Below are 14406 nucleotides of genomic sequence, written 5' to 3'. Positions count from 1 at the left end.
TTTGGTTTAATGCTCCAAGACTCGCAAAGTTGCCAGTAAGGCGTTAAAAAAAGTCAAAGTAACTTAAGTCCTTAATAGACTTTTAACATTGGCGCTTACTGGCCGATTTCACGTTTAACATGTTTGAATTTGGAACATTCTATAGAAACGGCTTCGAACGTCCATATCAAATTATCGAAATCGAACATCAAGTGAGCAGAGTGCAGTAATAGATCCAGAAAAAAAAACGATTGTCAATGGTTAGGGTACCCATTGAAAATGGAGTGAAATCGCGACAATAGGCGGTAATGAAGTGGTTTTGTCGTTTTTAGATGTTTCGCGGCGTGTGGGTATATTAAAGCACAATTATGTTATAAAAATGGACGTTTATTGGACGATTAGTATAGGATCGTGGTGTTGTGAAATTGGCTTTATGAAATTGGTGTAGGATGACGTACGTCACGATTGGTGTTGCCATTGCCAATAATAGTGCTAATTTTGAGCGTTCCGTATCCGAAGGGAGATAAACAGAACCCTAATATCGCTTTGCTGTCCGTCTGTCTGCCTGTCACTTACGTATTAGCGGTCGAGGTCCAACATGTCTAGTGACAATAATAATTATGATGAAAACGAAGGTAGTTTTGCCACAGACGGCTGCGCTGAACAGTGAGGCTGTAAAAAGTTCACCTCGCAGTTGGTGCCCAGATCGAAGTTACCTAAACAAGGAGCTACTTGTTTTGTATCATAACATAAACTACTCATATGTGAGTTACTTTTGTATCTAACATTCTAACATTAATTGCTGTCTGTGTCTGAACTATGAGGGTAGGTAGTTGTAATTCTAAAAAATTGCGAGAGTTGTCCTCACCCTCACATAGAACCCAAAATCGGGAAAATACATGCTTCTAGCTTTTTTGACTTAGATACCTGGTTATCCTTAGAATAATATTTATAACCAATGACCTTCACTCCTAATAGTGCACGCGACAGTACTTAAAATACAACGTAATAAAATTGCCATAAAACATTAGAAACGCACGTCCCGTCAACAACATATTATCATGCTAAATCTAACACTCCTGGTATGTACAGTCGAATGAGATAAAGAAATTAAAGGAAGTTTTTAACAAAAAAAATACTAAATAAAAGAACAACTGCCATTAGTTGAGTCATCATTGACGAACTCTAAAGGACCTTTGTTCTTAACAACCCGCGTCAAATCGGTTGATATTAAAGCCAATTTAAAAGGTTTTATAAACGAGAATATTGGGTAAATCAATGTAACAACGATTTGAGGAAAATACTGACGTGCAATAAATACCGTCCGAAAATACCGAAATAAAAATGACGCTATTGACATAATTGACGTGCTAAATGTAGGCAGTTGTTTCACCGCCGGCTAGGAAGTGATTGGCTGTCGACAATTTTCTCGGTCAAGAAACGAACAAAAGATATAGATCCTGTGATATTAATAGTTGATCGCTGGCTGTTCACACTGCCAGCAAGGACTCTCTCTTTTGTCGCAGCGACAAAAGTTATAAAACTCGCTGAGCTATAATAAAACTAGCTCAGCGATGTTAGCCTGGCGGCAGTCCCGCTGGAGCGAGTGGTGCGAGTGATCGCCCGTCACACTCGAACACTCGCTTACAGCCTATCTACAGCGTGTATTTTTGATACTACCTTAAACTTTAGCCCTGATAATCACATTTTATTATGTTTAAGTAAAAAAATGTGACTTATTGTTTTCCTTACAAAATTAATTAGCACGCATTGTATAACTACGTGATACTGCTTTGTTTTTATTCAAAACGTCGCACTTGTTGACGTGACAGCTGTCACAGAACGTTTCTCTCTCATATCAAATTGTTGTACGCATTACATTGCTGCTCGAAAATGTTTAAAAGTTTAATTACGTTCTGGTAATTTTAAATTATTAATTTGTTTTGATATCGTTTCACAGCATTTAAATCTTCGTTTGGTTACAGTTTGAGTTAGTATCAAAAGCATACGCTGTATAGCGACAAAACTACACTCGCTTTTCGCTGCTTGCCCACTCGTTTCTAGCTACTAGCTCTAATCGCTTCTCGCTCATCATCAGCGGTGGGACAAGTGCCGTAATGACTAAAGCTCAGTTTACACCTTTTATGAGTATATAGTATATATATAGTAGTGTGTAGTAGTATGTATATAGTAGTGTGCTTGCACTGTTGTGTTTCGGCGTGGAGAGTAAGACAGCGGGTGAAATAACTGGCACTTGAGGTATTCCATCTTAGGCCTCTAGGTTGGCAACGCATCTGCAATACCCTGGTGTTGCAGTTGTCTATGGGCGGTGGTGATCTCTTACCATCAGGAGACCTACTTGCTCGTTTGCCATCCAGTCGAATAAAAAAAAATATATATATATGTATATTTTTACTATCTCACTGGCTCAGCGAGCTATGGATAGAGCTATGCTTGGGATTTTTCTATGGGATCGAAACAGAAATGAGGAGATACGTAGAAGAACGAGGGTCAACGACGTAGCCAAGCGAATTTAGCTCGTTGAAGTGGCAGTGGGCAGGCCATATAGCATGGAGAACGGATACTCGTTGAGGTCGAAAAGTTCTCGAATGGAGACCGCGGATCGGTACGAGTAAGCGCAGCGTCGGACGTCCACCAACGAGATGGACGGATGACCTGGTTAAAGCCGCGGGTAAAATAAAAGGTGAATGAATAGACCGCTTTTAATTAAAGCAACTGGAGGTCTGGGTGGTTCCAATGTTGTAGGAGAGACCAAAGCGGCTCCAAGCGACCAAAGAAACTCCGGTTGGCTCGGGCACGTGGAAAGGTTGGGAGAGGATCGAGCCGTGAAGAGATCGTACTTGGGACGACTGAGTGGACGTAAACCGGTTGGTCGTCCCAGGTACCGCTAGAGGGACGAGGTCCTGAAAGACCTTTTTGACCACGTGGTCAAAGGCTGGCAAGAGCCATACGAGTATCATAATGAACTGAAACAATTACTTTGTTCACCCGCAACCTTTATGATGGCTACGTTTATGTAAGAAATGTGTGCTCATGCAGTTCCTCCTCCTCCACACTATAAGAACATACTCAAATCACACAAAGCTATTTATCACCACCACCACTACAGACACTACACTGCACTAACGCATTTCGAACCCAACCCAGCGCTCATCTTCAGAGCAACGTGCATGAATACACATTTTTTAAATACGTACCTAGCTATACGTAGGTCGCGGGCAGGCGCGGCGCACTCCGCGATATAGGTGCGATTCTGTAAGTATCAAACACCCCACGCCGGCGTGGGTTAACTCAGTAGGGCTGTGAACGAAGTGCAAAAAAATATTAAACCTAAAATAAACCTTGCGATTTTATGATTGATGAGGATATTAGAATATCTATCATGAAATAGCGTCGTTTTTCGATTTATGGGATGAGGAGTAGGTATAGGCTGAGATAAATATTTGAAGTTTTGTTATGTTGCATGGTGATGTGTGAAGCAGATTATGCCTGGACATGAAATTGTATACCTATACATGTATACATATTATGTAACCATATTCTATGCAAATAAATAAATTATTATAATTACTCTAAATTCGTATATTGTGTCAATTTAGTAACTAACGCAAACAATAATAAAATTAATTATTTATTGTCATTCTTTTTTTTAATAAAATCTCGGAGCCATCACCTCATTTTTGAATTGAATTCATGTGCAGTGCAGATGTTATTTTTATAAAATTAAGTATTCTTAAATAATGGCTTAATTAAGCCGCTCCCGTAAATTTGACGCTGACAGTATCATGGTACTATTCCGTATTTTAGGGATAAGAAATTTTAGGAAAAAATATTTTTTTTATGTTATTTATGTTACGTTCTTTACGAATTTGCGAGTCTGGTGTGATGCCCACTGGCAGGTTTTTTGTTTTTATCATCTCTAAATACATTTAAATCACAGTCAAAGTAACTCTTAATCCTCCTGTCGCCCATCAAAGAACGGTAATAAATAATTATGTCATCGAAATCCAACATACGGACTGTCAATTGGTTGACATCGATAGCGTTAGCAAATTATAAATACTCGAATCATTTCACACTCACTATCGAACTGGGTAAGCTATCCTCTGTCCCTTTTACTCCTTCACGATTTGCTAATAGATGAAGAAACAGAGGTTTTGCTCGAAAATAACGAATTGAATCGACGCGGCTTAGCTGCCGTGATATGGATGTCAATATCAAATTTGAATTTCGAATAATCTTATTAACGGCTTATTGTTACACTTATTTAAATTTACAGGTGTGTTTAGACAAAGTAAACTTTATTTGTAGTCACATAGTGATTAAGGAGGTTTTTGATAATTATGCAAATTAAATCTGTCCTTTGAGAGACGGCGTCCGTCCGATTAAAATGAACTGAGACTTAGGTGCAATCATTTTCTTCTGTAATATTTGGATCGCTAAGTTCGTAAAAATAAATATGCTTGATAAGCGGGAGAAACTAAGAGACCAATTCCCTTATGAGAGATGTGCTGGCCTTGTACTATAGTATATAGGTGCTAAGTTCGAAAATCGAACAGTTACGTTCCGTTGCCATTTCATTCAAGTTTAAGTACTTAGTAGGTACTTAACAGAAGTTCGTGAAAAACGGCACAATACGAACTTCAAATTTCGAATGTTTAGCCTCCCTGAGCGATTCGAGAATGCGTAGCAGATTAGTGTCATCTAAAATTTATTCCTTGCTTACATCTCTTCACACTTTCCATATTCACATCTTTATTTCGCGCATATTTCTCATTTGAAAAATATTTATAAATACGGTGCGGTTGAGACACATTTTTTAAATTATTTTTGCCTACTTTAATACAGCTCCATAGCTCGCTCGCTGAGCAACTCGGATCCATTTATGTCGTCACAAGCAACAAACACTGGTTGAAGACTTTCATCGTAAGGAACTGAGGAGTTATAAACGAAAAGTACGTATTTTCCAAACACTGTTAATAAAATTCGACGATTGACCTCCTCGATGGTTTTCTTCTCTCATTACGACGCTCATTGCAGTACCCTCACACACCAGGTGGATGCGCCCAAAGCACTACTTGGCTGAAACGTACCCATAGGTACGTGGCCCATTTAGGGGGAAGTGAAGTCTTCAAAATACCACGCTTGGTCACAGGGGCAGGGGAGAGGGCTTAGGTTTTCGACGTAGTCAATATCTTCTTAGTAATATTTTTTTCACTTGTACTAATAGTAGATACTTATAACACGTATTCTTGGCGCTATGCGGCAAGCGCCGTATTAATAAAGACAGATAATTATGAGCCAGATTAACTTTTTTTTTGTTTTATGTTTGCAAAACTGATTTAGAACCAAATATAATAAATATATTATATCGATGGTGGAAGTCTCAATTGACGTAAGGGACAAAATGCTACTTTTCAGGAGAGCGAAAAGAAGTTTTTGGTAATTTTCAAACCCTCACAGCATTGTTAAGGTTTAACTTAGCAGGACGTTATAATTACGTAAAATCTTGAATTTTCTTGCTTTTCAACGTGAAACTATAGATATTTTCGTAAAAAGCTTAATAAGAAAAATAGCTGTCCCTTACGCCCGTGACATACGGGTGTCATAGCCCCTTACACCCATAAACCGTAAATAAATAAATAATGTAGTAACCGATTTTTGGTCTTATAGGACATTTTATATTTTATTTGCTACATATTTGGACGTAAGTTCCTGTAGAAAAATTAAAAAAAATAGTGAATTAACTCAAAGAACCACTTTAATTATTTAAAATAACGCGCAAAAGCCATAATTTTGCACGTCCCCTTAAAAAATATGTAATTTGTAACATTTTCTTTAAATGGACATTATAAGTTAAAAGTTAAATAAAACTCAAATAAATTTTATAACGTTTTAAACTTTCGTGATTCTCACTCATAGTCAAAATACCACCAACGGGACTTATCACGCTAACACACACGAGTAATATTTACCTCGACGTTTCGGCAACATTGCAGTGGCCGTGGTCACGAGTGGACTGAAGTGTGGGGTGTCAAGTCTGCCTAGCAGCGCGAGTCCTTCGAACTACCCGCACTTGATCACTAATAGTACCAGCACTCGTATCACGAACTACCCGCAATTGATGATTTTTATTTGTCACCCCATCACACCGACTCACAACACTCATCCCGACGTCGACACTTATTAATAACAGGATTCCACGAAGATGAAAGCTTATATCCATCGTTACGGTTGACATTTTTATGCTTTTTTATTTCAACTGAAGTACCATTCTTGAGTAGATATGACGTTCCGTGGACAGAATTTTGGGATTGTGAAGCTCAATCCAGTGGTTTGGTTCTGACTACAACAAATGCTCGGCTATGGCTGACTTGTTTGTTTATAGCTGAGAGGGTCAAGGAAGATATTACAGCTGTTAAAAATCGCCAAGTAAATAAGTTTTTATCCCGGAAAATAGCATAGTTCCGGGGGTTAGCGATAAACGAACTAATGATGTTGTTGATGACGATGATGATGAAATGATTTTCACTACCACCACTGGCGTACTAACTCTGCTTGCTTGCAATATTGCTTACATGCTTGCCTGCTTGATTGCATGCTTGCTTGCATGTTTGATTGCATGCTTGCTTACACTATTTCTTGCACATTTGGGAGTATTCTTGCTTGATTTGTTGTTTGCATGCATGCTTGCCTTCTGGCTTCACGCTTGCTTGCATGCATGCTTGCACTATTTATGCTTCCTCTAACACACTGATTGCAGCTGTGAGGGAGTGGGACGCCAGCCCGCTTCATGAGCGCTGGAGGAGATACCATAGACCGGTCATCGGGATCGGGGTAACCCGCGATGTTCATCTAACCCAGGCCGATAAAATTGCATGTTTGTTGATTTGATTGACAAAATTACATGCTCACTTGCAAGCCTGCTTAGGTGGTTGCTTAGGTACATGCTTGCTTGCTTGCTTGCTTGCATGCTTGCTTGCATGCTTTCTTGCACGCTTGCTTGCACTATTTCTTGCACATTTGGGAGTATGCTTGCTTGAGTAGTTGTTTCAATCACTACAAGTTCTAAAAACCATCTGTTTTGATGCCTCCTATGACCTAACATTAACAAGGTATTTTAATGAACTAAAAGAAGCAAGCAAGGTATTTTACTTTAAGTGCCCCTTACACCCATAAAGTAACCTCAATTTTTAAAATGTCTGTTTGTTACTGTCCCTTACGACTAACAATTTACTCTAGTTTTAGCTTTTCATGTCCCTTACGCCCATAAGAGTATTCCTTATTTTATAAGTTGCTGTTGTTTAATGCCCCTTACGACGTACCAATTACACCTTTTTTTTAATGTCTGTTTGCTACTGCCCCTTACGACCGACAATTTACTCTAGCTCTTGCTTTTCATACCCCTTACGCCCATAAAAGTATTTATTATTTTATAAATTGCTGTTTTTTAATGTCCCTTACGACGTTCCGATTATACCATTTTAACCCTCAACATACATAATTAATTATACAGGCCAATTATCATTATGTATGCATCATCATCTCGGCCTATATACGTCCCACTGCTGGGCACAGGCTTCCTTTATTAGGATCTGTCAGGACAGCTTAAAATAAACAAAGTAGCTAAGAGAAATTTACCTCAACATCCTTGACTGAAATTCCATTACGGAAATGTTAGCTCGACGTCAAGCCATTAGGGGATCCATCAACTTAATCTTCTTTTTTTGTTTTGCTTTTGGCATCTTAAGTATAAAAAAATACGCGCGTTGACAAAGAACAAACGTAGGCAATCAAATACGTCCTCCGTGTTTGACGTGTCTGACACGACTGACCGAATCTGCAATGCGCAAACGCTCGGCGCGTGGAAGGTAGGTAGACGCGTTAGTATTTTGATGTTAGGTACAAGAAATAGGTACAGGCGGTAAGGTTACGCCCAACAACTTCTTGCTTTTTTATCTTATTCGTTATAAAATGTTGGGGTGTAAAGGGCAATGAAACAATAATTGACCCATACGCCCTTTTATTATATTTGCTGGTTTTTTTTAACGACATAAGTCGAGTCGTAAAGGACATATGAGACTGCCACAGCCCCTTACGACCCAAATATTAAAAAAATAATACATTTACGCCATTTTTCAGCTCAAATATTTTATATCATGTCCCTTAAGCTATTTTATTTTAAAATAATAAATGTTGATAACAGCAAAAGTAAGGGGCGTATCGTAACTTGAATACTACCAATCGACAGAGAAAAAAAAACTCTAATTTTCTATGTTTAAAAGTGATTTTCGGTATTTTGTCCCTTACGCCAATTGAGACTTCCACCATCGATATTATAAAAATAATTCATTAATAAATGAATTACTATGTGAAAATTAGAAGGACAGGGAGGGGGGTTTTGGCATATACTACGGATGGTCACCGAAAGGGTGGAAGGGGGTAAAAATTTGTGAAAAAAGTGTCACGTAGAATGGGTATGTCGTCGTTCAATCATCAATCCAATGACGTATATCGATGGAAGCAGGAAGTTGTAAGTTGATCCTAATATGATATGCGACGGTGTTCATACGTGTCGCGGGCACGGGCGTGCCTAATGAGGCGGCGGCTTTGTGCGTCGGATTAGCGGGGCTTGTTAGTCGACGACTGACGGAATGCTCGGTTGATTGTGGGATAAGTGTAGCTGTGTCGACTTGGGTTAGCCGGTTGGGTAACTTGGAGATTATAATAAAACTTGTTAATTGTTAAAAGCTTTAAGAGAGACAAGGATGTAAACGTAATTTAACTTTGTTGTTGTACGGTCAAGGACTTTAATTCATGAGTCACTATGGATCCTTTTCAGAGAAAAGTCATTATGATTTTCCTTGTTAAATAATCCGATGTCACTATGACGTTTACTGTGAAATAGTTTCATGGTGGCTCATGAATCAAAGGTACAGTCAAGTGCAAAAAATTGTATCTGTTCGTACCACTTCAAATGTAACATATTTTACGGCCTTATCACGTCGGAATAGAGTCGGTCGGTGGTACATATTTTTGAAACATTGGATAAGTTCATATTTTTACACATGACTGTACCAGAACGGTAGGTACTCAACCTAAAGCCTAGTTTACACTGCGAGCGGAGTGGACTCCATACGGTCAGGTGCATGCAGTGCCGGATTGGCCCATAAGCAAATTTTTAGCAATTGTTTAGGGCATCACGTCTTGGGGGCACCATAAACAGCATCAAAAAAATTGCTAGCACATTAAAGATAAGGCTGGTTACGGCTACTTATGGATGGGGGGGGGGGGGGTGCCCCAAGTGCGGATTGCTTAGGGCATCAAATATTCTTAATCCGGCACTGGCTGCATGAAAGTACATACAGCGAACCTCTATGAAGTTGATCGATGTACTAAGTTAAACTGAGTTATTACTGAGTCCGCTGCGTTCGCGGTGGATACCGTGCTTTATCCCTAGACACTGTTCGATAAAACAATTAAATATCAGTATATAGATTTCCATACGAAACTCTTGCCACACCACCTCATGTCGTCAATAACATGTCAAAATAACCATTGTTTAGTCAAACTCCTGTCAATAAAACATTAGAAGCCATTGGCGCGTCCATCTACCTTGACAGGCACTTGATACGAACCATTCCAACAAAAAGGATGTTAACGTAATTAAATTATATCAAATAAGCTTGCACACCTTCAAACCAAGTTAAAGCTTTATTTCTTTAAAGATACGGCCATTTTGGATTGGTGAAGTCGTGTTAACAAACAAATCACTTCAAAGGGGGGTTACGATTATGATATTCGTTTGAAATGGGAACGGTCTTTGATAAAGACACAAACCATATCGCGCGGTTTATGAGCTCCTGGTAACGCGGGTGTAATAAAAGGTGATTTCTCACTGTTTATAAAGGAGATTTTCATTAAAACTAGATACCTAGATGCTAACTGAAACAGAGGAAAGTTCTTTCTAAATTCACTTTTACGTAAGTCTGAACGGTCCGACTAGTTTCGATCTTTTCAGAAGGTGTTTTTCAAGTGCGTTGGCGACGGAGCACCCCCCATACCGTTCCTGAATTGCAATCGTGAGCTGAATCGTTCAATTTCGTAGTTTGTATACGGAGAACAATAACATTTTACCAATACTTCAGTTTTTTTGCTGATTGTAATTTTAATAGCCTTTCAAATCGATTCGACTACTTGGAAGTAGAAAAATATAGGTATACACCTCTTCAAATGTCATTGATAAAAAGCGACGGATTGTTTTGTCGATACATTACGTCAATTACATTTTCATTTACTTTTGTTTGTTGTCTCCTTTTTCGATTTTCGTGAAAGACACTATATTCTCGTCGACCGAAACAGCAAATTGCTGGCTTAATATTATTAAACAGACTCGCAAGCTCCTCCGTCACTCAGCTTACAATTGCTTACTTCCATGCCACGACAATAATCTACTATTACGTTATACATTAATCGTCCAGAAATAGGTCTTAACACCCAAAAGCACTATACTCACAATCCACACGAGCCAGCACGTTCCAATCAAAAAGGTCTTTATGGTTTTACAATGCCCTGATCGACCATTAACTTTGCTCATTTTAAATAGTCGGGTTTAATTACGTAGCAGTATTTCTATTGTTTTGGTGATAGGAATTAAGTGTAGCAGGGCTTCGTAGGAGACAGTGTAGTGATGCTTCTTTCGGCCTTACGCGCGAGTGGCGACACGGCGAGCATTTTGGTGTATTCATATTTATATAAATTAACCAGTGAGTGAGATAACTATTACTAACTACCTTTGACCTCATCTATGTACATCAGGTGAGAGAAGTGTCAATCATGGGTCAGTTTTATGTAAAAAATTAAAAACCTTAAAATAATTACTATAATTGAATAGGAATTTGTTGTATTTTAGTGTGTAGTAATAATTGTAATCTGATAATTTATAATTTTATAACTGATATTGTAAATGAATTTGTATTAACTGTAAATTCACTTTGTAATCTTTTTAAAAATAAACAAATATATGTGTTTTTTTTTAAATACTGTTCACGTGCGTGTGTTTACTCCTTCTAACTAAAAGGGCTGGAAGGAATAAATTTTGGTATAAAGCTGAACGTCTAAAGAAACATATAGGCTTCTTTTTATCCCGTTATTCTCACGGGATAAAACTAAGACATAGTCTTTACACGAGGCTTTATTGTCGAACACACTCGAAATCACAATCAATTTTGCCACTTCTTTCAGTTACACTGTTTTATTAGGATGAGTCGGGAAAGAAAAAGAAAGAAAAAAATGTAGGAAGACATGGTGAATAACGATTGCAAACTTCTGCGCGTTATGTGTTTATTGTCTTTATTCTGCTAATAGGAACTGTCATAAATGTGAATAATTATATTAAATTAACGATTTGTATAAAAATTACTTACACGTAATGGAAGCCATTGAGCCCATGGGTAAACGAAAGTACCGTTTAACTTACTTTAATACCCTGTCTAGACTTGGAAGTTATAGTTAAGACTACAAACGCAAACTGAAACTGCCTCTGTACTTAATGCGTACCTAAGTACTACTCGTATATCGACTATACGTAAATTGGGCCTCTGTTTTAGGGTTCCGTAGTCAAAATGGTAAAAACTAAACCTGCTTAAGTAGTTAAGTGGTTTTCAAAAATACTATATACATTCAGGCGTTACTTTGAGGATGTCCCAAATTAAACCATCTCGATGAATGGGGTCTACGACTGTACGTAACCATTGGGCGGGGAAAAGTCCGAGAATTGCTACCACGAACCGAAAGACAAAGCGTTTGCAGGGCTCCCAGTAGATGGACTGACGACATCGTGAGAGTTGCGGGCAACTGCTAAACACAAATGGCGAGTTGTCCTCCATTGTTGCTTTCTAAGGGGGAGGGCTTTGTTCAGGAATGGACGTCTTCCAGCTGATGATGATGATTTATTGTATGGGCCATGTTGCCATAAATAAATGGTTTAAGGCTCCGTTCTCACCACAGATGCGCGAGGATGTGTTGCGTAGAATGTGTTTTCCATGAAACAATGGAAATGCTTCATTTATCGCCTCGCTTCGCTCCGCTGTTTCCACCAGAGATGTGCTGTGCGAGGAAAGGTAGGTAAATGAAGCATTTCTATTGGTTCATGAAAAATACATTCCTCGCACATCTTTAGTGGAAGCGCATCGCTGGGTGCAAAGTAGTAGGTGCAATGGGGGAACCAGAGAGTACCTTTTTTATGACTGTCACTATTTACTAGTGAAGTTAACGTATTCGTGCATTATTAAGCAAAAATAAATAAATATGCGTCACGAAACCTGTTGCGTAGTTAACTGCAAGAACAATGGCAAAAACAGTGATCACAAATTCTATAAATTTGCACAAGAAAGATGTTTTGTGTGGCGTCGATTAACTGAGGTTTGACGAATTACACGAGCTTCAATGGTGTGGCTCATTACGAATTTATGATCTTCACATTTGGTTTCTTTTACATCTTGGACATCTTGAGCCAAAACTAATTGTTTTCCTTTTATTGTTGTTTGTGGTTGGAAAGCGATATGTTGTATAGTGTGCAGCACGAAATCCAATTTTTATAATTAATTTGGCCATGTTTAACTGAAAATACACAAGAAGTCTGCATTACTAACGACCTACTACAGTCATAAATAATCGCCTGCAATATATATGAAATGCGTTATTCGTTAAAGTTTATTTTTTTACATCTCGTGAAGACAGTCATGAGAAAGTCCGTGTCCTAAAATTGTGCCATTTTAGACGGGAAATAAAAAGGTCAACGTTATTATCTACAATATAGATTTACGCTATCGAATAAAATATATGTAAATTTCTATATTTCATTGAAATTATTTATTTTGTTACTTACTTTTAGTAATGATAGCCAGCCATTTGATATTTCAAAGTCCGCCATAATTGTAACCGCTAGTTGGCGCTGTCATCGCACACCTAGCGAATACCGGGTGTGGCCTGTAATATGAGCAAAAAATTTAAACATAGATCATATTCGTCAAACTGAACAACATTAGTTCAGTGAATTAAAAAAAAAAGTTTTTTAATTTTAATTACACTTTCATGTTTATTCGAAGAAGCAATGTAAAGCAAAATGCTTAATGTTTGTAGCGTGACAGGCGGCGTCAGTTGTGTTCTAGGATGGCATACATTGATGGTAGTATTTAATTTGTATGAAAAAGGAAAATTCAAAGACTCCATTATTTTTAAAAGTCGCTGAACTAATGTGTGTTCAGTTTAACGAGGACGATCTATGTTTTAATTTTTTGCTCGTATTACAGGCCACACCCGGTATATACGTAAAAGCTTTGCTAATGTTTATCAGCTACTTTTATCCGGCTAAAATGGAAAGTTCCCGCTGTACAAGCCGAAGTTGCTCGCAACTTCTTAATAAATTTACGACATTCCAAAAGCCATCTGCCAACTCCATCAATATTATACCTAGCATAAACAATTATACTACAGCCATTTTAGAAGTAAATTGATCCTAATTATGAGGAAACAGGCGTTAATAGGCCACCTAATAGCCATTTTTATGGCGCGAGCGCCGCCAAAGAGGTTTCCCTTGTATTTATTGACCTCCTTTTTTTGTTAAGTTTTAGAGTAAACAAGTAGATATACCGATGTTAATTGAGGCTTTCGAGTAATCCTTTGGGTAATGTCGTTTTATTGCTTTCATGGTATTTTACTTGCTTTATGAAATAGTCACTTGTTTATTTTTTACTTCAAGACTAAGGCTTGGCAATTTAAAAGTCGTATCTATACTACATACACATTTTTGTGTACTTAATAATTATATTTCTGACTCTAATGGCAGTTGTAACAATATGTTAGGTTAACACGAGCTTAGCAAGTAAAGCTTCGTTTCACAATAAACGTCATAATGTCCTTGTCAGACATCCGATGTCGATATGGTACATTGATATTATAGCTCCTTAGAATGCCGATACTAAAATAACCACAAAGGTTTTTTTTTATAAAATCCAATGAAGAATGAAATATTCTGCATTTTTTTTTAGTATTGTATTGTATTTTTTTCTATATAACAAGCGAGCTACCTGCTACTAAAAGTTACGTCAAAATTGTTTTAGCCGTTCTGCAATGTCCCAGAAAAATGAGCCGGTCAGACACAAAAAATCTCAAAATTAGACATTATTATTATTATTATTCACGTTATGATAGGCATAAGAGTACAACAGGCTGTTTGAATAAGTTCCGATCTAAGTAAATAGTATTTTAAATAATCGAAAAAAAAAACTTCGAAGAGTTACCTCCTTAGAGAGCCTGAAAGCAAATCAAGTAAATCGACTATTTCTGAAAAAAAAACGCACAAAGAGCTAGTAATGTGAAATACAACTTTACCCACAAACCTAG

The sequence above is a fragment of the Choristoneura fumiferana genome, chromosome 25 (assembly GCF_025370935.1).
Source record: "Choristoneura fumiferana chromosome 25, NRCan_CFum_1, whole genome shotgun sequence".
Classification (NCBI taxonomy): domain Eukaryota; kingdom Metazoa; phylum Arthropoda; class Insecta; order Lepidoptera; family Tortricidae; genus Choristoneura; species Choristoneura fumiferana.
The sequence above is the reverse complement of the archived record's forward strand: the minus strand, read 5'-3'. Positions refer to the sequence as shown.